Source organism: Gorilla gorilla, chromosome 3, assembly GCF_029281585.2.
Source record: "Gorilla gorilla gorilla isolate KB3781 chromosome 3, NHGRI_mGorGor1-v2.1_pri, whole genome shotgun sequence".
NCBI classification, from domain to species: Eukaryota; Metazoa; Chordata; class Mammalia; order Primates; family Hominidae; genus Gorilla; species Gorilla gorilla.
Window position 1 is genome coordinate 194319695 of NC_073227.2, and position 23165 is coordinate 194342859.

The 23165-nt window shown below is 38.3% G+C and overlaps 2 long non-coding RNA genes across 2 annotated transcripts; both read right to left on the reverse strand.

Moving 5' to 3' along the window:
• Positions 1–1222: 1222 nt before the first annotated feature.
• On the reverse strand, positions 1223–12298 carry LOC129533148 (uncharacterized). Its single transcript, XR_008679188.2, has 3 exons — positions 12131–12298; positions 3955–4075; positions 1223–3414 (listed from the first exon to the last, which is right to left on the reverse strand). It is a non-coding gene; the product is annotated as an uncharacterized lncRNA (long non-coding RNA).
• A 4017-nt stretch (positions 12299–16315) lies between these two features.
• Positions 16316–22495, reverse strand: LOC129533147 (uncharacterized). The gene is made up of 2 exons (XR_008679187.1): positions 21980–22495; positions 16316–16745 (listed from the first exon to the last, which is right to left on the reverse strand). It is a non-coding gene; the product is annotated as an uncharacterized lncRNA (long non-coding RNA).
• Between the last annotated feature and the right edge of the window lie 670 nt (positions 22496–23165).

The window sequence follows — 23165 nt, forward strand, 5'->3', positions numbered from 1 at the left end:
GAGTAGCTGGGGTTACAGGCGTGCACCACCACACCCAACTAATTTTTGTATTTTTAGTAGAGATGGGGTTTCACCATGTTGGCCAGGCTGGTCTCAAACTCCTGACCTCAGGTGATCTGCCCGCTTAGGCCTCCCAAAGTGCTGGGATTGCAGGTGTGAGCCACCATGCCCAGCCCAAAAAATAATTTTAAAAGAAGCAAGAGAGAAAAGAAAGCTCACCTACAAAGGAAAACAGTTATACTGATGGCAGACTTCTCAGCAGCAACAGTGGAAGCTGGAAAACAGTTGAAAAATACCTATAATATAAAGTGCTGAGAGAAAATAACTGCCATTCTTGAACTGCAAGAATATGAGCAGGCCAGGTGTGGTGGCTCAGGTCTGTAATCCCAGCAGTCTGGGAGGCTGAGGTGGGAGGACTGCTTGAGGCCAGGGGTTCAAGACCAGCCTGGGAAACATAATGGGGCACTCATCTCTACAAAAAATACAAATGTCAGCTGGGCATGATAGAAGGCACCTGTAGACTCATCTACTCATGACACTGAGGCAGAAGGGTCATTTGAGCCCAGGAGATTGAGGCTGCAGTGAGCTACGATCTCATCCCACAGCACTCTAGCCTGAGCAATAGAGCAAGACCTTGTCTCAGAAAAGCTATGTGGGCAAATAAAAATTTTAAGGAAAACTCAGAGACTGTCAACATACTAGCCCTAAAGGGACTACTAAATTATGTACTTCAGGAAGAAGGAAAATAATCCCAGAAAGACAGTATGAATAAAAGGAAGAGTCAGCATTATTTTTTAAAAAGGTAAACAGAGCTGCTGGTATAAGAAAAGGAAGGTAGATAAGTAGAAAACAGAAGCACAGAGAAATGGGAAAGTGCCAACTACAAAAAAGACCATCAGAAATAAATGCAACAGTGTGACTTCTTGCATTCATGTAACTCCAGTCATAGAAAGTAAAGAGAGAAAATAGGGGAAAGGTATATTTGAAGATATAATAGCCAAGATTTATCTACAACTGATAAAAGACAGTTATTGTAATAAAGAAGTGTATAAACTAAACCTAAGTCTCACACCTTACACAAAAATTAACTCAAAATAGATAATAGTCTTAAATGTAAAATGTAAAACTACAAGACTTTTAGACAAAACATAGGAGAAAATCTTTGGGATACAAGCATAAAGAAAGAGTTCTTAGACTTAACATACGGCAATAGCATGATCTATGTAAGGAAAAACTGAACTTTATTTAAACTAATACATTTTCCTCTGTGAAAAGCATTAGGAGTAGTAAAAGGCAAATTACAGACTAGAAGAAAATACTTGCAAACCACACATCTGACAAGGAACTAATATCCGTAATATATAAAGAACTCTCAAAACTCAATAAAAGTCCAATTAGAAAATTAAAAAAAGACATGGACAAAAACTTACCATAGATGGTTTACAGATGGCACATAAGCAAATGAGATATTCAACATCATTAGCAATTAGGAAAATGCAAATTAAAACACAATGCCACATCACCATACACCTATCAGATTGGATAAAATAAAAATAGTGACAACACCAAATACTGGCAAGGATGCAGAGAAGCTGGATCACTCATGCATTGCTGCTGGGAATGTAGAATGATACAGCCATTGTGGAAAATAGTTTGCAATTTCTTAAAAACCTAAGCATGAAACTGCCCCACAGCCCAGCAATTGTACTCTTGAAAATTTACCTCAGAAAAATGAAGGACTTTCTCCAAAGGTAAGTAGGGAGAAAAAAGGAAAGAAAAATACAGACTTACATTTTCACAAAAATCTATACATTAATGTTTATAGCAGCTTTATTCATAATATCCCCAAACTAGAAACAACCCAGATGTCCTTCACTGGGTGAATGGCTAAACAAACTGTTCTAAATCCATACCATACTACTCAGCAATAAAAAGGAACAAATTACTGATACATGCAACAGCCTGGATGAATCTCCAGGGAGTTACATTGAGTAGGGGAAAAAAAAAAATTCCAGGCCAGGCACAGTGGCTCACGCCTGTAACCCAACACTTTGGGAGGCTGAGGCGGGCAAATCATGAGGTCAGGAGATCAAGACCATCCTGGCCAACATGGTGAGACCCCATCTCTACTAAAAACACAAAAATTAGCTGGGTGTGGTGGTGCACATCTGTAGTCCCAGCTACTCTGGAGGCTGAGGCAGGAGAATTGCTTCAACCCGGGAGGTGGAGATTGCAGTGACCTGAGATCGCACCACTGCACTCGAGCTTGGCGACAGAGCGAGACTCCGTCTCAAAAAAGAAAAAAAATTCCAAAGGTTACATACTATATAAGCCCATGCCTTTTTGTATATTTTGTCTTGAAATGACAAAATTATAGAAATAAAGAACAGCTTAGTGGTTGCCAGGTGTTCAGGAGGCAGTGGGGACGGGAGGGAGTGGGTGAGGCAATAAAAAGGCAATTTGAGGGATCCTTGTGGTGATGGAAATGTTCTGTATCTTGACTATCAATGTCAATTCCTGGTTATGATACTGTACTACAGTTTTGCAAAATATTGTCATTGGAGAAAATGGGGTAAAGACACAGTGTCTCTCTGTAATGCTTCTTACAACTGTATGACAATGTGCAATTATCTCAAGAGTAAAAGTTTAATTTTAAAAACTATAATAACAAGCTACTGGAGGGAGGCATTGAAAGATAAAAATAATTTGTTGAAGTGGGAAAGAAGAAAATGAAATAGGACAAATAGAACAAATAAAAAATAAATGTAATGTGGTAGTTTTAACTTCAAATATATTGAGTAAGTATACCAAGACCAAGATTGTCAGACTGGTTACAAAATCAAAAACCCAATCATATGCTGTTTAAAGAGATATGCCATAAAAATGGCACAGAGGTGAAACAAAAAGGATGGAAATAAGTTTATCATAAAAACACTAACCAGAGACAGCTGATATGACTTCTCTAATAGCAGACAAAGTCAAATTTGTTTTGATAATACTACTAAAAACAAAAAGAATATTTCATAAAAGACTCAACAAATCAAGATAACTAGAAATCCTACCACCTATTGGGAGGCTGAAATGGGAGGATTGCTTGAGTCTAGGAGTTTTTAACCAGCCTGAGCAACATAGTAAGATCCCCTCATCAAAAATGAACAAACAAAAAAACAGAAATATCATAGTCAATCCAATTGAAAATTCAGATGAAATAGACAAATTTCTTGAAAACACATTCTGTATTAGTTCATTCTTGCATTGCTATAAAGAAATACCTAAGACTGGAATATTTATAAAGAGAAGAGGTTTAGTTGGCTCATGGTTCTGCAGGCTGTACAGGAAGCATAGTGGCTTCTACTTCTGGGGAGGCCTCAGGTAGCTTCCAATCATAGTGGAAGGAAAAGCCGGAGCAGTTGTCTTATGTGGCAGGAACAGAAGCAAGAGGGAGAGAGAGAAAGGGGAAATGTTACACACTTTTAAACAACCAGATCTTGTGAGAAATCACTATCATGAGAACAGCAAGGGGATGGTGCTAAACCATTCATAAGAAACTGCCCTCATGATCCAGTCACCTTCCACCAGGCCCCACCTCCAACAATGGGGATTACAATTCAACATGGGAATTGGGGAGGGACACAGATCCAAACCATATCAACATCTTAATGAAACTGACAGATAAAGAAATAGAAAACCTGAATGTTCCTCTGTCTATTAGCAAACTGAGTTTGTATGTAACCTTCCCACAAATAAAATTCTCAGCATGTTTTGCTTCACTTACAAGTTCTATCAAATGAGCTGAGCATGTTGGCTCACATCTGTAAATCCCAGCACTTTGGGAGGCCAAGGCGGGTGGATCATTTGAGGTCAGGAGCTTGAGACCAGCCTGGCCAACATGGCAAAACCCCATCTCTACTGTTAATAAAAATACAAAAATTAGCCAGGCGTGCTGGTGTATACCTGTAATCCCACCTACTCTGGAGGCTGGGGTAGAAGGATTGCTGGAACCAAGAGGTGGAGGTTGCAATGAGCCAAGATCGTGCCACTGCTCTCCAGCCTGGGAGACAGAGCAAGATTTTGTCTGAAAAAAAAAAAAAATTCTATCACATATTTGGAAAGTTCACAAACTCTTCAATACAAAATAGGAAATACAAAAGAGGAAATATTTGAACTTGTTTTATGAAGTAAGCAAAACATTGGTAACTAGAGTTGCCCAGTTAAAGTCGAACTTCAGATAAATAATGAATAATTGTTAGTATAAAATATTTCACAAGATATAGTAAAAATTATTCATTATTTATCTTTAAATTCAAATTTAACTGGGTTTCCCATATTGTTATTTGCTAAATCTAACAACTGTGTTGGCAACAATACTTGACAAATACTTTACAAGAAAAGTAAATTACAGGCAGGTCTCTGTTACGAATATACATACAACAATCTTGAACAAATTATTGATAAATTAAATCCAGCAAGTTTCAAAAACGATGATATTATGGCCCATTTGGCATTCTTCCAGAAATGCAAGATTAACATTCAAAAATTAATAAAAAGGCTAGGCATGGTGGCTCACACCTGTAATCCCAGCACTTTGAGAGGCTGAGATAGGTGGATCATTTGAGATCAGAAGTTTGAAACCAGCCTGGCCAACATGGTGAAACCGCGTCTCTAGTAAAAATAAAAAAATTAGCCTGGCATGGTGGGATGTGCCTGTAGGCCCAGCTACTTGGGAAACTGAGGCAGGAGAACTGCTTTAACCAGGGAGGCAGAGTTTGTAGTGAGCTTAGATCATGCCACCGCACTCCAGCCTGGGTGACAGAGGGAGACTCCATCTCAAAAAAATAATAAAATAAAATAAAATAAAATAAAAAATAAATATCAACGTTATTTTCTGTATTAATGGAATGAAAAAAAAATCATCCAATCATCCCAAGATGCAGAAACATTTGATAAAGTTAAACCCCTATTTATAATTTTTAAAACTTTTAGCAAAGTAGTAAAAGGGACCATCAATAATTTGATAAAAGATATATGCAAAAGCCCTACAGCAAACATTGTATTTAAAGTGAAATGTGGAAGTAAGTTTTCTCCTGAGATTGGGATTAGGACAAGGAGATTCACCATCACATTCCTATTCAAACTTGTATTGATGTATTGATGGTTCTCTCCAGTGTAATAAAGCCCTTCTTTCCCCCCAAAGTATAAAGACCAGAAAGAAAAAAAATGTAATATGTAAAATAATGGCATATGTAAAATATAAAGTAAAATAAAAAACATTGTTTAAAAACTCCAAATTGCTGGGTAGATTGGATGCAATCCTAATATAATTTTCAGCAGGTTTTTAAGGAATGTGGCTGATTCTAAAATTTGTGTATAAATGCACTGGGCCAAGAAAAGCCAATAATCTTGAAGAGCAACTAAGTTGGAAGACCAGACATCAAATATTGGATATCAAGATTATCATAAAATGGCAACAGTTAAGCTATGTGATATTGGTGAGACAACAGGCATACAGACCAAGGGAACAGAAAAGACACACATAGAAAGTCACTTGATTTATGACAAAAGTCTTAGTACAGTATAGTTGGGAAAGGATGATATTTTTAAATAAATGGTGCTAGGTTAATTGGAAATCCACACAGAAAAATTTGAATTGAATGGCTACTTCACATCATATACAAATAACAGTTCTAGGTAGATGCTAGTCCTAAATGTAAAAGACAAACACTGAAGTTTCTAGAGGATAACAGAGGAGAGTATCTTCAGTATCTTTCCAGGAGATAAAATTTTCTTAAACAGGACACAGAAAGCACTAAGCAAAAGGAAAAATGTTGACGAATTAGACTTTATTAAAACTAAGACCTTCTGTTCATCAAAGGACATGATTATGGATGTGCAGAGGCCAACCCCAGGGTGGGTGAAGATATTTGCAATACATCTATCCAATAAAGATCTCATACCCAGAAAACATGAGGACTTCCTACAAATCAGTAAGAAAAATACATCATTTGTATAAAATGGTCAAAAAGACTTGAGCAGGCATTTTACAAAAAGGATATACAAATGGCCAATAAACATAAAAATATGTTTAATAACAATAATCAAAGAAATATAAATTAAAGCCATAATGAGATACCTCTTCACACCACTAGGATGGATAAAACTTTAAAAACTAATATAAAAGTTTTGGCAAGGATCGAGCATCTAACTCTCATACACTGCTGGTGAAAGTCTAAATTGTTACAACCACTTTGGAAAATCATTTGCACCTACTGAAGCTGGTCATAGACATATTTGTGTCCCAGCAATTCTACTCCTAGGTCTATACTCACAGAAATGTTTATGTATATAAATATAATTCAGTAAACATACTGGAGTGTTTATAGCAGCAATTTTTGTAACAGCTCACAAGGGAGTTGGAGTGAATGATCAAGTAACGAGTTCGGGAAAATAAATTGGATATATATAGTCCAGCCATTTTTTTTCCCCTTTTTCTCTTAGGAGCAAGCTGCCTTCAGGAATCACACATTCTGTTCCCTTCATCCATGCATTATTTTTCAAAGTTCAGTGTGAGTATGGCCTTTGGTTGAAAGATTAATCTCTCTAATCCTGGGGTTTAGTATTAGGAAGTTCACTTTCCTGCTGAATAAGTCAATTCTCTATTATTTATTTCATCAGTAATAGAGAGGATGTTTATTCTCTATATGTGATGTCTTTGGTCTTATTTCTCAATTGCTTCATATTATTTAATGAGCTTCTGTATGGTCATAACATCTGGTGCATTAGCCAAAATCATCAAGAAATAAGACAGCAAAAAGGAGGTGGATGGGAGATCAAACACACAGAGGGACTGAGACTTTTAGAGTCAGCTGTATAAGTAGCTTTAAATTTTTATGGTGCTTTTGTGAGCACAAACCATGTGAATTCTTGACCTTGGTCTTTGAGGCTTCTATTCTGCAATCTGACAGATTTTTTACAGGTACACAGTTTGCTGCTGTGCTGTGCTGTCTGTGAGTGTCTTTAAATCTTAGGTCTTATGAATTCATTCACTTTGGTGGACTACTAAAATTTATAATAATAGACAAATAGCTGTTTTTAAAGGGCCCTGCTAGCCCTAAGCAAACATGCATGAATCTCAGCAAACAGCCTCTAAAAAGCAGATGAGGCTGGGCATAGTGGCACACACCTGTAGTCCCAGCACTTTGGGAGGCTGAGGTGGGAGGATAACTTGAGCCCAGGAGTTTGAGACCAGCCTGGGCAACACAGTAAGACCCCATCACTATAAAACATTTTTTTAAAAAATTAGCCAGGTATGGTGGTTTGCTCCTGTAGTCCCAATTACTTGGGAGGCTGAGGTGGGACAATCATTTGAGCCTAGGAGCCTGCAGCGAGCTGTGGTCATGCCACTGCACTCTAGCCTGGGCAACAGAGCGAGACCTTGTCTAAAAAAAAAAAAATGCTGGAAAATACAGATGGGCCTTACTGACTGGCCTAAGTAAGCAAAACCCCTGCTTCATAGATCAGACTAGGCTCCACAAACCTACAAAGACATCAGAGACCTTAGTAAATAGAAGGCAAGGAGGACCTTAGCAGACACAATCCTCAGAGAGCAGACAGCAGCACCTTAGCTCACTCGTGTGGAGCCCCTACAAAACCAACAGATTTCTGTAGCATGTGCAAGCCCTAATTTTAAAAAGATACGATCATAAGCAAAAGAGACATGAGAGGCAGATCAATTATTTGCTGCTTATACTACATTTTTCAACTAGGTCTACAGGGCAAGACTCATCCTATACCCAAGTTTCATGTATGTTACAAAGCACTAATATTTTAGCTTTAAATTGTTACTGCTAGGCCTAGTTGGACAGTGTGGATAAGCCAAATCCTATCCATTTGTATACTGTTTTTGTCTACCTATAGGACCAAAGGAGGAAACTATGTAAGTACTGTACAAACCTCTTGGATTCATGTGGATTGCTCACAAGCTCTTGAGGGTCACTCCCTATCAGGTTGATTTTAATTTGTTAATCTCATATGTTCTGACCATGGCTTTATCTGTCATGTTATACTCAAATAGTAGCTTCATTCATAGAAGGGTAATGAATTTTTATTATCAAATAATGGGAATTCTTATTATAAAGGCTACACCCTCTTTTGGGGTTGGAATAGAGAAACAGCTTGATGAAATTACTGCAATTTAAATTTAAAGCAATTTAAAATATTGTGCTCTGAAAATTGGCTTTAGGAATCAAGTGTGTTCAAGAAATCAAGGATGCCAAACCCCAGTCACAGCAAGACCCCATTTCCCCCTGACCCCCCCCCACACACAAAAATATATATATATGTATGTATGTATGTATTAGCCAGGTGTGTTGGTGCACACCTGTAGTCTCAGCTACTCAGGAAGCTGAAGAGAGAGGATTGCTTGAGCCCAGGAGTTCAAGGCTACAGTGAGCTATTATCACCACTGTACTCCAGCTTAGGTGACAGAGCAAGACCTTGTCTCTAGGCTGGGCATGGTGGCTCATGCCTGTAATCCTAACACTTTGGGAGGCTGAGGTGGGCAGATCACAAGGTCATGAGTTCAAGACCAGCCTGGCCAATATGGTGAAACCCCATCTCTACTAAAAATACAAAAATTAGCCAGGCGTGGTGGTGAGCGCCTGCAGTCCCAGCTACTCGGGAGGCTGAGGCAGGAGAATCGCTTGAACCCAGGAGGCAGAGATGCAGTGAGCTGAGGTCGCACCAGTGCACTCCAGCCTGGGTGACAGAGCGAGACTCCATCTCAAAAAAAAAAAAAAAAAAAAAAAAAAGACCACGTCTCTAAAAAAATAAGATAAAATAAAAAAGAAATAATATAGAAGCTAGGGTGGCTTGAAAAGTGTGCTTCAGTCTTTTTTTCAGAACAGGAATAACAGAATAAAAACAAAATAAAAGTTGGCAGGCTGGTTGCACTTGAGGAAGAAAAAGGTTTTCTTAAGAGAACATCTACCTTTTGGGAAGAGAGCTTTTGGAAGGAAAGACAAGAAAGATGTGAAATGGAAATAAGATCTTAAAGTCCAAGATGGACACATATAAAAGAGAAATGGAGATGCACCTGTGTCTAAATGTCCTTAAAGAACGCACTAGAACATGGGAAAATGTCTTTACGGTTATTACATCAGAAAAATGATTGAGGCCCAAATAAATCTAACAGAAGAAGAGAGACAAGATTTCAAGGGGCAGATTAGAACAGCTCCTCAAAAGGAATCAGGATCTAGGAAACCACTGAGAGTTTCTCAGGGCATAGATTGATTTTGTAAGGGCAGTTAGGGGAGCTGCCTCTTAAAAGATCGGGGCTTGATTGCAGGGGATTTAACTGTTGCACTGTAATTTTTCCTTAGGAATTTGACAATGGGAGGTGGTTTGTATTTAAATGTGATAGATCTGTGTATTGTTAGTATTTTGTCATTGAAATGATTTTATACATTTTAGTCTCAGAATATCTTTATGTTTTAATTTGAAGTCATTAAAGACTCTCTGCTTACTATGGTGTACAACATGACTAGATATAATTTGAAGTAGGAAATAGAATAATTTTCAGCCTTGAGCATCAAGTGTCCTTGAAATTGATCCAAGTAATGTCTTGTTTTGATCCATTTCAGAGCCTTCCGGGGAACAGAGCTACACCATATACTTTGTTCACAAAAGAGTGGAGATTAGGATTGAGGAAGGAGCTGACTTCTGAAAGTGGGAGCAAAATTATCCTGGCAACTGCTGAGCTCCCAAAGAGGATAACCACATTCTGGGAGGACTCTAGGCTTAGTATTTAAGCACAGTGGGCTTATAGAAGAAAATTTTCAGAATGGCAAGTAGAGGTGGGGAAATTCTTCCTTGTCTTACTCAGTTTCCCTACTCACTCCTGCCCTAAAGAAGTAGGATTATTGATTGGTGAATTTGGAAAGAAAACTGGCATTCCTCTTCCAGTCTCCTCCTCTCTCCTTGGGGAGTTAGCCTGCCCTCCCATACTGCACATGTTCTGCTTACTTTTGCACCACAACACAAAAGAGAGGTGGCCTGTGGCTTTCCAGCTCTCCCTGTGATTTAGTGGTAGTCTGCCTATTTTCAAGTTTCACTATTATTGCATAAAGAGGGGAGCTGCATTCCCCAGCATCAGCTTTATTAGTAATAAAGGAAATGCGATGGTTCTCCACCTGCCATACTCTTTGGTCTTACATAAAAATTGGTTTGAAACTCAGATGAGGAGTGCTAGTACTATTTATATGTTTCCCTCAAATTTCTAAGAGGGTGCTTTCAGAAAAAAAGGTGATCCCAGATTAGGGTTTGAAGGACAAATAGAGTGTGTATGGTGTAAGTGAAAAACATGATTGCGGAAGGAGGAAAGAGCATGTGCAAAAGCAGAGATACTTTAAAGAGTGTTGTGTGATCTGGATGGCTCAGTGATGTATAAGTAAAATGCAAGGTGAGGAGTGGTAGCAAACAGGCTAGAGACTATAGAGCTAGTACAAGGCCAATTTATAAAGGGCTCCAACTTTATCCTGTAGTTGATGGTAAGCAATGCAGGAAGGGAGAGGATGGAAGAAGAGTCTTAAGCATGGGAAGTAATTCAAGGTAAACAAGTGAAAATAGGTATAGACTAGCCTTCTAAGCAGCTTGACTATTAAGGGAATCCAAGGGCTTATGTAAATATCTAGAGTGCCTCTTAGAGTTAAGGGAGGGTAATGGCTTATACACGGGGTTTGTTTTAATATGGGAGAAACTTGAGCAATGTGTAGCTTGCAGGAAGAGACTGAAGATATAGGAGAGTGGGAGAATAATTAATGGAACAAAAAACCTAGAGAGATGAGAGGTAATGAAATCCAGAAAACAAATAAAAGGATTCCTCCCTCTTCCACTGAAGAGGCAAAGATCTGTGAGAATGCAGACCATTTTGTTGGTAGGCATGAGGCCACCAAGGAACTGCGGACTGTTAGCTTCAATTTTCTTTGTTTAGTAGCAGGTCTTTGGTGAAAATGAGGGGATAGTTGGTGGAATGGGAGGTCAGAGAAAGTATTGAGGATTCAAAACTAGCTAGGGATGGGGAGAAGGACCTGCATGAAGCACTGGAGGAAGGGGCAGTCAACTAAGATTGGATTGAACTGGGGTAAGTTTCACCAGGCAGATGGGAAGGAAGGGCAGTGGGGTTTAATGAAAGGGAAGACATTGAGAGTGGCTGAAGTGACTAAACATAAGGTAGGAAGAGAAAAATAATTAAAGAAAATTAATTTCTCATTACATCTATATCCTAAAGTCACTGTTGCAGGGCATAAGGGTGACATTTCTTTTAGTCAGACTGAATTGTAAATTTTAGGTACCAGTGGCAAAAATGGACATAATTATTTTGTCTTTTTACTTATTAGAACAATGTCTTTAATACACATTCATTCTTAAAAAAAACCACACACTGGGAAAACAGGTCTTTTCATGGATCAAATGTATCTTCCATATTAAAGATAACATGGCATTAAAATAAATGTAGCAAGGATTATTGGTTTTACAAGAAAAATTATCAGAAACACACAAATTGTAGTCCACATATCTACTCAGTGGGGTCTGTTGTGTACAAACCCAAAATATACCTTATAAACAGGCAATACTTATAAAATCTGATTACATATTTTGTAGCAAAACTTCAAAAATTTCCTTCAAAGTTAGGGGAGCAATCCACAAGAGATCACCTTCACTTCTGACCCCAACTTAAGAGTTCAGGGTTCCCAGTGAGAGGTGAATCTGTCTGGGCTTCTGGGTCAGATGGGGACTTGGAGAACTTTTCTGCCTAGCTAAAGGATTGTAAATGCACCAATCAGCGCTCTGTGTCTAGCTAAAGGTTTGTAAATGCACCAATCAGCACTCTGTAAAAATGCACCAATCAACGTCTGTGTTTAGCTAAAGGTTTTGTAAGTGCACCAATCAGCACTCTGTAAAAACGCACCAATCAGCAGGACGTGGGCAGGGCCACATAAGGGAATAAAAGCTGGCCACCTGAGCCAGGAGCGGCAACCTGCTTAGGGAAGCTTTGTTCTTTCGCTCTTCACAATAAATCTTGCTGCTGCTAACTCTTTGGGTCCACACCACCTTTATGAGCTGTAACACTCACCGCGAGTGTCTGTGGCTTCATTCCTGAAGTCAATGAGACCACGAACCCACCAGGAAGAACAAACAACTCTGGACGTGCCACCTTTAAGAGCTGTAACACTCACTGCAAAGGTCTGCGGCTTCACTCCTTAAGTCAGCGAGACCACGAGCCCACCGGAAGGAAGAAACTCTGGACACATCTGAAGGAACAAACTCCGGACACACCATCTTTAAGAACTGTAACACTCACCGCGAGGGTCTGCAGTTTCATTCTTGAAGTCAGTGAGACCAAGAACCCACCAGAAGGAATAAATTCTGGACACACCAGGACTACCCTTAAGTCTGGTAATTTACTTGAAGGACCAAGAGAACTCACTGATAACTATTATATTCACAGTTATGGTTTATTACAACAAAAGCATACTGGCTGGACACAGTGGCTCACATCTATAATTCCAGCACTTTGGGAGGCCAAGGCAGGAGGATCACTTGAGGCCAGCAGTTCAAGACCAGCCTGGGCAACATGGACTCCATCTTTTTAAAATTTGTGTGTGCGTGTGTGTGTGTGTGTGTGTAAAAGGGGGAAAAAAGGATGCTGATTCCAAGGGAATTGGTGCATAGAGCAGAGTCCAGGAAATTTTAGTCTGCAGCTCCTCTGGAGGTAGACTGGCTAGCTCATGGCCCAAAGCCCACATCATAAATCACATTCTTACACCATCCAGTGTAGCTAAAGGCTCCCAGGTAAACAAAGCCACTCTTCCTAGAGATCACCTCCTAGGATACAAGGACAAAGGCCAGACTTCTTTTTGGGTAAGGTTAATTCTTTGCTACGCACTTCTAAAATACCAAAATAATCAATTCTCTGAATATATTCTTATAAAAGTAGGTATTAATAACCTATTGTCTGACTCCCTGCTGAGTCAAATATATTACTTTTCATGATTCTACTTCATACCTGTGATTGCTTCCTTAAGTTTTTCAAATTCACGTTGGAATGTTGAGTTATAAATTTCATTTGTTTTATGACAACCATTTTCTGGTAAATTTTCATCTTCTGCAGGAAAATCGTGCTACTCCGTTTCACAGTTTTTTTATTATAATTTTGAATAGATGTTCTGCATATGACTTTCATAATCTTTGAATTTAAATTAGTGAAATTTTCCTGGACTACTAACAGGAGGTGAAAAGAAAAATTAGGATAGCTTTATAAAATTCATCTCTCGAGGGCTCCCTCTTCTGTTGCTATAGCAGACGACTCTTTTCTTAAACTCTGTGAACACCTACTCTGCCTCTCAGAACTGAACCTGGTTCCAAAGAGCTTCTACACACAGTCCTGGGCTTCCTGATTTATTCACAGGCTGCAGGGACACAGATATTGCCTTCTAAGATGATGATACTGCTTTTAGAAGTTATTTTACTGGTGCTTTCTAAGGTCTGCAATCTCTGATTGGGCACCTTCTGTCCTTCTCTCTCTCCCTTCCCAATGTTTGGAGCCTATTCAGTCTCAGCCTTATTTGTTTTTAGGGTACAGCCACCACTAAACTCCTTCCCCACTTCCAGTACTTTCCCATATTGTCTTGATTTCCTATGTGGGCTTGCTGTCCTCAGTTGCCTATTGCAGCATTCACATTTAATTTTGGAGTTTTGGAGTTTTCTTAGCTATTTGCTGAAAGTTCAGTTTCTATGAATTTATTTTCATTTTCTTGGTTGCTCTGGATAGATTTCAGGAGAAGAAATGAAAACTTTCAAAACTAAGCAGACCTCATATTCTTTTAGAATGCTAATATAATTCATTTCTGTTCCATGTTTTCAAAAAATATGAAGAAATTCTAGGGAAGTACTCTGATTATTGGCTTCAGATAATGAAGAAGAATGTTATAGTTGTCAGTAGCCCACTTAGAGTCAGTTATGCAGATGTTCCCATCTGCAGTGACACCAAGGCTATAACTAGAAGGTAATATCCCAAAGCAGTTTTTATATAAAATCATTTGCAGCATACATTGTAGATTTTTTTCTTTAATTAAAATGAAAGCACAAGTGAGGTGCTTTCAACGTTTTATTCTGGTATACTAAAAAGAAGATTGTTAGTCAAAATGTTTCTCCTGAACCCAAGTAACTGGAACACTGTACAGAAGTGTTTGAGAACATATTCCAATCTAGGTGGATTATGGGTGAGAGAATGCTATAATAATTCTCATTTCAGTTCTGGAGATTTTAATCTACGTTCAGTTTCTTTTTAAAAATTACTAACATTCTATTTTGCTAGTCAGTTGCAAATAATTTTGTACCCAGAGCAAGTTCCAGAATTACCTGGGAACTACATCTCCATCTTTTTTATGCCTCACTCTCTCATGAGAACAAAATCAAGGTAAAAGCCACAGAGATATGCTGAGCAAAATGTTAGACTATGAATAGTATCAGAATGCAGATGTTATTTTACTATATACTGTACTAGTTATAACCAAGTGACTTAAAATAGGAAGTAAGAGGAAGAGCTGAGCGTGTGGCAGTCACTTGGATGTAGGGTTGGAATCCAGTATACCTTGATGGTGGTAACCCTAGTGAAACACCTCCTACTCTGGGATAGAACCCTGGGAAGCCTAGGCCAAAAGTGGGGAGAGGGACTAGAATGATCTGCTTGGCTCAGAAATCCTCAAGCACTGATTCAGGACTATTGGCACCCTTTAGCACCCAATGGAAGGAAAAGAAGCGCCTCTCTGTAGGAACATTACATCATCCAGTGCTTCAAATTGTTTATATTAAATCAGTTTTTCCAATTAAATGAACTGCAAACAATCAAAATTAATGGATGCAGGAAGAGTAAGCATGAGACAGCCACCAGGAGAAACAATAGACAAAAGAAACAGACTTAATAACAAAGTCTAAAAACTACTATGCTTACTATGTTCATGAAAGAAAAAGTCAAGCATATAAATTTTGTCCAGGAACTAGAAATCATAAAAAGTGACATTCAAGGTTTTAAAAAGAACCATATAGGAATTATAAAACTAAAAATTGTAATAACTAAAAGTACAAAGACTACGGGTGAATTTTAGAGCAGGTTAGGGACACCTAAAGAGATAATGAGTGACTGGAAGATAAGTTAAAAGAAACCCTCAATAAATTTTAAATGATTTAAATCATACAGAGTTCTAAAGTGACAATTTATATGTGTTCGAAATCAATAAGAAAAGGATAATCACATTATTTGCATATGTTTGGAAATAAGAAACCTACTTCTAGGCTGGGCGCCATGGTTCACACCTATAATGCCAACACTTTGGGAGGCTGGCAGATGGCTTGGGTCCAGGAGTTGGAGACCAGCCTGAGCAACATGGAGAAACCTTGTCTCTATAAAAAATACAAAAAAAGCAAATTAGCTGAGCATGGTAGTCTGCACTTGTAGTCCCAGCTATTTGGGAGGCTGAGGTGGGAGAATCACCTGAGCCTGGGGAGGTTGACGCTGTCATGAGTAGTGATAGCGCCACTGCACTTTTGCCTGGGCAACAGAGTGAGACTCTATCTCAAAAAAAAAAAAAAAAGAAAAAAGAAAAAAAAGAAACATACTTCTAAATCTATGCATCAAAAAAATGATAGGGAAATTAGATGATGTTTTAAATTCAATGGTAATAATACATATCAAGACTTGTGTGATGCAGTTAAAACAATATTGATGGAGAAATCTGTAGCTTTTAATGTACATATTTGTAAAGAAGTTAGTAAAAGAACAGCAAAATAGAAAGTAGAAAGAAATAATAAAGAAAATAGAATAATTGAAATAGAAAAAAATACAATAAAAACTATGTACAAAATTCAGGTCCTCTGAAAAGCCTAATAAAATTGATAGAACACTGGTGAAACTGATTAACAAAAGAGAGAAGGCACTAATAATTGATAATGAAGAGAGGGACACTGGTTCAGATTTTGCACACCTTAAAAACATGAGGTTGTTATGAACATATAAATGGTATAAAAATTTAGATGAAAAACAAAAAAATCTGTATCAGACATGATACATAATAGCGAAACATGAAAAGCCTTTCTTTTGAAACTGGAAATGAGACATTTTTGCCTGCTAACACCTCTTTTATAATGTTGTTCTAGAGTCCTGAACCTGTAGTAGCACAAGAAAAAAGGGAATAAAAAATGAAGGAAAACTCACGATTTGAAAATGGTATGATTGAATGCATTGAAACCCAAACACATATACATTTATATTTTTATTGGATAAGAAATTTTAGCAGGGTTGCTGGATATAAAAATTAGTTTGGAAAAATTAGCTTATTTTATATATATTTAAGCAACAAAAAAGGAAAATGAAATATTAAAAAGATACTATTTACAATAGTGTCAGAAATATCAAATATATAGAGAGATATAATAAAAGATCAGTGAAACTTCTGCATAGCAACAAATACAATTATATTAAGAAACATTACAGAAGACCTAAATGAATTGAAAATCATGATTGGAAGGCTCAATGTTGAAGAAGTCTCTCGTCTCTCAGGTTAATGTATGGATTTGATGCAATATCATCCAAAATCCCAAAAGGCCTTTTTTGTTGTTGTTGTTGTTGTTGTTGTTTGTCTTATTGTTCATTTGGTTGGTTTTTCTATTTTCTGGAACTTAAGCTGATTCTAAAATGTATAAGGAAATACAAAGGGTCAAGAATAACCAAGTCTGTGTTTTGACGAAAAAAAAATAAGGTAGAAGATCTATACTTCTAGGTTATCAAAATTTTTCTGAACGACTTTTATAATTAAGACTGTGGAATTGGCAAAGTACAATGGAAAGACTAGGCTTCAGAAACAGACCTACATACATACAACTTGATTTATGACAAAGGTGACACTGTAAAAGAATGGAATATGGATAGATTTTCCAGTGAATGGTACTTGGTCAAATGGGTAGCATATACAAAATAAAATTGTACCTCAACCACTGTGCACAAAAATCAATCATAATCTTAAATGAGAAAGGCAATACAATGAAGCTGTTAGAAGATAATGTAGAAAAATATCTTCAGGATTTGGGGATAAGGAACTTACTTAAGTCACAAAAATCATCAGTCAGAAAAGAAAAGATAGATATATTTTTTCCTCATTAAAAGACTTTAAACAAAAGTTGCCACTGCAGAGTCAAAAGGCAAATTATGAAGTAGGCAAAGATGTCTGCAATATGTAAAATTGTGAAAAGGCTGTTATTCAGAAAACATGAATAAGTACTACAAATCAACAGAAAAAGACACAATCCCAATAGAAAAATAGGCAAAAGACCTAACTAGGAACTTCCAAACGAGAAATCCAAAAGACCAATTAATATATAATCTCATTAGTAACTAAGAATGTTCAAATTAAAATCACAATGAGATACCATACATACCTACTTGATCTTTTTTAGAAAGTACAATATCAAATGGTAGGCAAAGATACAGAACTCTCATATATTGCTTATGGAAGTGTAAAAGTTTGGAAATATCTAGTAAAGTTGAACCTACGCCTACCTTAAAACTCAGCAATTCTGTTTACATATGTAAGCAAGGAGCTGGAAGTTCTCACTCCAACTTAACAACATATATATCTTACTGACCTGCAGTCATGTACGTATCAGGATACATGTACAAGAATAAGAATGTTCATGGCAACATTCTTTCAATAGCCCTAAACAGGAAACAATCCATATGTCTATCAACAATAGAATGGATATATTGTAGTTTATTCATACCATAATGAAGAGAAAGAATTAAACTACATAAAAGTAGACCTTTGAAAAACAGAGTAAATGAACCCAAAGAAAACAGAATATAAAGTATATGAGTCCACTTATATAAAGTTCAAAAACAGCAAAACTGAAAAAAAAAAGTTGAAGAACTATGTGGCAAAACTGTAATGAAAAACGAGGTAACAAATACCATAAAAGTCAAGATAGCTACTCCTGCTAGCTGGGAGATGGGGTTTATGATGAAGAAGCGGCAGGTGATGGCTTTCTGGCATGTTGTCAATCAGGGCCATCTACATAATTTGTGGTGTCCAGAACAAACATCTTTTTTCTCTCCCTCCCTCTCTTTCTCCTCACGTGGTGTTTTCTTATTTGCTATTTAATGTGGCACTCCCTTGGGCACAGGTGGGAAACTGACCCTCACAGGAGCTAGGGGCCTGACTCCTGGTTCAGAGGAAATGGGGAGGATCCTGCACCTCAACCAGACACTTCCTGCACTGTACCTCCTGCTCAGCCTCTGCCAGAGCAGAGGGTGGGGTGGGGTGGAGTGGAGAGAGTGAGCAGCCAGAACTCATTCTGGGGAGGAAGGGAGATGGCAGGAGGCCCATGTTGCCTGAATCAATGCATTGTCCCATTGATACTTCACTTATAAAACAAAATTCAAAGATAAAATTATTGAGAATTACATGATGGTGACTGCAGGGCATTAAATGTCAAGCAGGATGGAGGAGAAGGAGAGTGGAGCATGTTGGCTTCTGAGCTTGGGGTCCTGTGCCACTGCAAGTCCCTGAAGCTGGCCCTTTCAGCAATGTTCTCTTTCCTGACCTGGGTAGCAGTTATACGGATGTGCATTTTACCATAACTGCTTGTCTCCGTTCATTTGTGCCGCCATAACAAAATAGTTGAGACTCAGTAATTTATAAAAACCAGAAATTTATTTTCTCAAGGTTCTGGAGGCTGAGAAGTTCAAGATCAAGATTTGATCTTGGTGTTTGGTGGAGGCTGCTCTGTGCTTCCAAGATGGTGCCTCTTGCTGCATCCTCACATGGTGGAAGAGATGGAAGGGGTAAACTCGCCCCCTCTATCCCTTTCATAAGGCGCTAATCACATTCATGAGGGCGGCCTCACCACCTCCTAAAAGCCCCACCTCTTAGTACTGTTGCATTGGGGATTGAGTTTCACAGTGAATTTGGGAGGGGACACACACAAACACTGAAACCACAGCACTGCTTAAACTAGACATTTATGCTTTATACAATTTTCTGTATGATGGCTGAGTTTAAAACTAGATAAAGGAAAGGTGGTGTAAAACGGAATGAACTTTTGCTGTAAAATATAGAATTATTCACATATAGAGATGTATATACTAGTAAATGCATACTTTTTTTCTAGAAGGAAACAATAATCTGTTAACACTGGTTGCTTCAAGGGACAGGGAGATGAGGTAAAACAGGCTTTTGTTTTTCATATGAACCTTTTTGTATTATTTGAATTTTCTACTGTGGTCATGTTGGGATTATTGGCCAATTTATATGTTTTTGTAAATTAAATAAAATTATTTAGTTGTTTATTTTAAAGTAAAGCCAGAAAAATGCAATCATGTTAAAAGCCTATAGGGAAGACAGGCACGGATACATACTTTTTTAAGAATCATATTTTGAACCATTTTAGAAAGCAAAGAGCATTTTTGTTGATATGAACAACCCCCCTATAATTAAGGTTTCATAGATCTATATTTTTTACCTAGTCTACTCTGAGGTAGATTTACCGTGAAGCTAAAGGATTCAAACTTCAGAGTCCCTCACTTGGATAGACCCTTATAAAGTCCTGTACCTAATTTTGCATTCATAAATTTACATACTTCTTTAAAAAGACCTTTCAGATTATATAATCTTGAAGCCCCCCTAAAACCTGATTCCAACCTTGACTGTGAGTTACACTCAAATCAAAGAGTTCTTATACCTGCCCTAAATATGAAGATTTGTAGAAATAAGTAACAAAACATGGTTGTAAAAATGTATCTAAACAAATAGATTCACTCAAGATACACTTTAAATCTGGCAGTGAGAATTAACATGTCCCCTACTCCAGCAATCTTTTCAACTTGCCAGAAATGAATCATTTCCTCCTATGTGCTATGCCTGTACTTTCTCTCTATTGTTATTGAGGTTTGTATTATGTGCTTGTTAAGCTACCTGTCTGCCCTACTAGACAAGGAGCTCCCACATAGCTAGGACCCTCTCAATTATTTTTGTGCCTCCAGGGCCTAGAAAAAGATTCTAGCATGCAACAAGTGACTGTTTAATAGGATCTTTTTACAACCATTGTATTGTGTGTAAAGGAGCCATAGCTACAGTTCTTTACTTGAGTAAGCTTCATATGAAACTGATAACTATACATATACATACATGCACAGCTTAAGGAGATTCACAAAGTACTTATCAGTAAGCATCTTTCTTTTTCCTACTGAATTTATATGATTTGGTCACATTTTGCAGAAGATATAAGCTTTTTTAAGCACAAGAACCAAACAATATCATGAATTTCATGAACTATTTTAAAAACACATAAATGTACAAAGAAAAATACGAAAATTCAACATCCCAATGTCATGTTTCAGATATTTTTAATAAATAAAAACTTTAAAATTCAGAAGAAACCATCTTTAAGCCATTCCCAGTGTGAAAATTGATCATACAATCTGGATCATTCTTGTCATACCCAACTAAATCAGAATCGAGGGACCAGGGGAGAAAGCAATCAGGGCACACAGCTCTAGCATTAAGAATTAAGTTTTTTACAACCCAGCTGCTGAAACGGCCTGCAGTAACTCTAAGACCAGTTTTACCGAGTAGTTGCTGAAACAATCTCCTATGACTAAGACTGGTTTTATCTACCACTCTCACTCACCAATCAGAGCTTGCCAGCTTCCCAAAACTTTACTATAGTGCCAATGAACCTTCTTTCAAAACAGTAGCAACATTTCTCTTTCTAATAAAACTCTCGACCTCTCTTTGTTCTTCTGACATACTAAAGACCACTCAGTCTGTGTGTATGTCCTGAACCGCAATTCTTGCTTCCCCAAAAAACCATTAAATTTAGAAATTCATCTCTTTATATTTTATGTTTACTCTGACACCATATACAAATTCCTTGGCCTCCTTCGTTGGAGATGAGCATCACCCTGAAGTTGGGATGTATCATCCCATCCATATATTCTCATTTTTGCCACTTAAGAAAATGTATCCATAAATATATAATATGTATCCATAAATATATAATTATTCTGTGTTGTAATTTTTTTTTGTTTTTTTTTGAGACAGGGTCTCGCTCTGTTGCTCAGGCTGGAGTGCAGTGGTGCAATCTCAGGTCACTGCAACCTCTGCCTCCTGGGTTCAAGCAATTCTCCTCCCTCAGCCTCCCAAGTAGCTGGGACCCCAGGCTTGCGTCACCATGCCTGCCTAATTTTTGTATTTTTAATAGAGACGGAGTTTCACCATTTTGGCCAGGCTGGTCTCGAACTCCTGACTTCAGGTGATCCACCCTCCTCGGCCTCCCAAAGTGCTGGGATTACCGGCGTGAGCCACCACGCCCTACTGTGTTGTAATACTTTAAGCCAGTGTTATCTAATGCAACAGGTACAATTTATTGTAATATTTTGTTTAACCCATTATATCCAAAACATTTAAACATATATAAAAATTTTTAATGTGCGATTCAATATTCTTTTTGAAAATTTCTTGTAGTAAGTCCAGAAATAAAAAAAAAAATCCAGCTGATATATACTTACAGCACATCTCAATTCATATGCTAAAGTTAGAGTTCATAAAATTTAAGTTGGAAAAACAGATTCATATATCTGAGTTGTTGCAAACACACTTAAAAGTATTCCAACAATTGAATCGAGCATCAGGTTTTTGTTTTTAGTTTAATTCAAATTCAATTAACGATTCAGTTTTTCCGTCTCAACCACATTTCAAGTGCTGAGTAGCCACATATGGCTAGAGGACAGCCTACTGGACAGCGCAGCTTAAGGAGGTACACAATGTACTTATCAGTCATCATCTTTCTTTTTCCTACTGAATTTACGTAATATTTAAACTGTTTTTCTTTGTCATATCCTAGAACTCAAACGCACAGATACAATGGATACCTTTGATTTTCTGCGTCGATGGCATTTTGCATTTAAAAAGATCATCTGGGTGGGGTGGCGCGCGTCTGTAATCCCAGCTACTCGGGAGGCTGAGGCAGAAGAATCGCTTGAACTTGAGAGGCGGAGGTTGCAGGATCGCGCCACTGCACTGCACTCCATCCTGGGCGACAGAGCAAACTGTCTCAAAAGAAAAAAAAATCATTTATCACTAAATTTACTCACTAAAAGAACTTGCAAAAAAACCCCCCAAAACCCTACTGCCTAAAATATATTTTAAAACGTATTTGTGTTTAAGCAGCATATATCTTCTGATAAATAATGACGCATGGTAGCTAACTAGTAAAGGTGCAGCTTTCATATTAGCCACGCCCATCCCTCTCTCCGCCCTCCACAAGCACGTCCCCGCAAGCGCGCACGAACATACACGCGTACGCGCGCACACACACGTACACACGCGCGCGCCCGCGAACACATACATACAAGCAGGCGCGCACAAACGCCGGCAGCACACAGGCGCGCACGCGCTTTTCAGGACTCAGGAAATGCGCTTTCTACTCCCCGCGCCCGGTAGAGCTAATGCAGGGAAGTTTCTGGGAACATTCGACCAGCGTTTGTATTGGTGAGGTTCCAAGTTTCCTTTAAAATGATATGACTCCGCCCTTCTCCAAAACCGTTTGAGGAGAAATGGAAAAGGTTGGGCGTGGAGGTGAAAAGGAGCCCTGTTGTCAACTGGTCCGTACTCCACCTCAGGAGGCGGCCAACTTGGTGCGCCCAAGAATAAAAACATTTCCCTTGTAAGAACATGCAAGGGTTTAGAAACGCCCCCCACCCCCCCGCAAGGCGTTTGTGAGGGGGACCTGTCACAGTTGAGAAGTCAGGATGAGGCGTTTTCCTCCCAGGAGGTGCCCTATTAATTTGCGGCCTCGATAGTTGGTCAAGCCGGGATGTTAGCTGCGGAACCTCCAGGACCGAAGAGCGCCAATTCTCCTGAGTTCTCCTTGGTTTGGGTTTCCCACAAAAGAGTGGTCACACCAAAAACTGTGTCTCCACAAATGCGAAACGGCCTCGAAACTTTTTTTTCCCCACACGATCACTTCCCACACCACTCCCATCCCTTTATGTTTCGCCTCAGGAGTCGAGGAACTTCTCTGAAAACCAGTTCTACGATATCCCAGCAGCTAAACAC